The following is a 1,815-nucleotide window of genomic DNA, read 5'->3' on the forward strand; positions in this document are numbered from 1 at the left end:
GACACTAATTATATATAATTATACTAGTCTCATGCATTTAATTACTTATACTCGAGGAAAATAATATTACCTAAAATAATAATAACGTTTTTCGATAGTGCTTTGCTTGCTTGTGCGATAAAAAATATTGCAAACGTTAAAATCTTTTTTTCGATTGTAACACGAATAATATTTTTTATAATTATATGATATAATTTATATCTAATACTTTTACACGGAGTAGAACTTCACACGAGACGAGATGAGGCGAGAATTTCAAACTCTCGTCTCGATTTCGTAAATTGAGAAAAATCAGACACTCGTCTTGGTCTCCGTCTCGTCTCGTTGCGGGTAATTATCGATCAAGTTTGAAGATGGGCTAAATCGCTCGATTAGTTTAGAAGTTATGGTGGTTTAAAATTTTCACGATGTTTCAGAAATAGTACATTGTGTGACAAGGGATGAAACAAGACGATTTCAGGCGAGGGTGAAGTTGGTGAGGGCTGACATTACACGCAGTCTGAAATCGAGTTTCATCCTGAGTTACACACCATATTTTTCATGATTACTTGCATCGGAACTTCACGTTCCATTGTCATCAGTCAGTAAGAAACAAGTCAATCTCAAGTCGATGATGCGGAAAACTATTAGAGAACGAGAAATCTGTGATTTACAGTCACTTATTAAATAGTAAATAAAATAAAAATATTATTTTTACTCATTTTTTAGTAATTTTATTTGGTTAATTAAAACTATCACTGAAAAAATTAAATGAGCCCGGGAAAAAATGTTTTTATAAAATTTTATAAAATAATATAAAATTTTATACAATTTTATAAAATTCAATAAAATTTCATAAAGTAAGATCTGAGTAAGGAACGTAATAAATAAATGTGATTTTATAAAATTGTATGACATTTTATAAAATTGTATAAAATATAATAAAATTTTATAAAGTTTTACACAAGTGTATAAAATTATATAAAATTTTATACAATTTTATAAGACTGTACAGCGAAATTTTATAGAATTTCATATAATTTTATATAATTTTATCAAATTTCATAGAATTTTATAAAATTTTATAAAATTTTATATGGTAAGATCTTAAAAGGGAAGTAATAATTAGATAAAATTTTATATAATTGTACGAAATTTTATAAGATTTTATAAAATTGTATAAACTTTCATACAATTTCATAAAATTATATAAATTTTTATACAATCTTATACAATTTTATAAAGTAAGATCTTAGTGAGGGAAGTAATAATTAAATGAAATTTGATATAATTGTATGAAATTTTATAAAGTTTTATACGATTTCATAAAATTATATACAATTTTATCCAATTTTATAAAGTAATTCCTTAGAAAGGAAGTAATATTTAGATGAAATTTTATAAAATTTTATAATGTTTTATACGATTTCATAAAATTATATAAAATTTTATACAATCTTATACAATTTTATATAATTTTATGAAGTAAGTTCTTAGAAGGGAAGTAATGTTTACATGAAATTTTATAAAATTTTATAAAGTTGTATACAATTTCATGAAATTACATGCAATTTTATACAAATTTATACAATTTTATAAAGTAAGATCTCAAAAGGGGAGTAATAATTAGATAAAGTTTTATATAATTGTATGAAATTTTATAAAATTATATAAAATTTTATAATATTTCATAAAACTTTAGAGAATTTGATGTCACTATTGCATCTAGTGTGGGGTAGCATTTTCTAAAATTTGATAAAATTTCACACAATTTTATAAAGTTTATTACAAATTATTGTAAATATTGTTAGAAATTCAAAGTAAACAGACAAAATT

This window comes from Microplitis mediator, chromosome 5 (genome assembly GCF_029852145.1).
Source record: "Microplitis mediator isolate UGA2020A chromosome 5, iyMicMedi2.1, whole genome shotgun sequence".
NCBI lineage: Eukaryota > Metazoa > Arthropoda > Insecta > Hymenoptera > Braconidae > Microplitis > Microplitis mediator.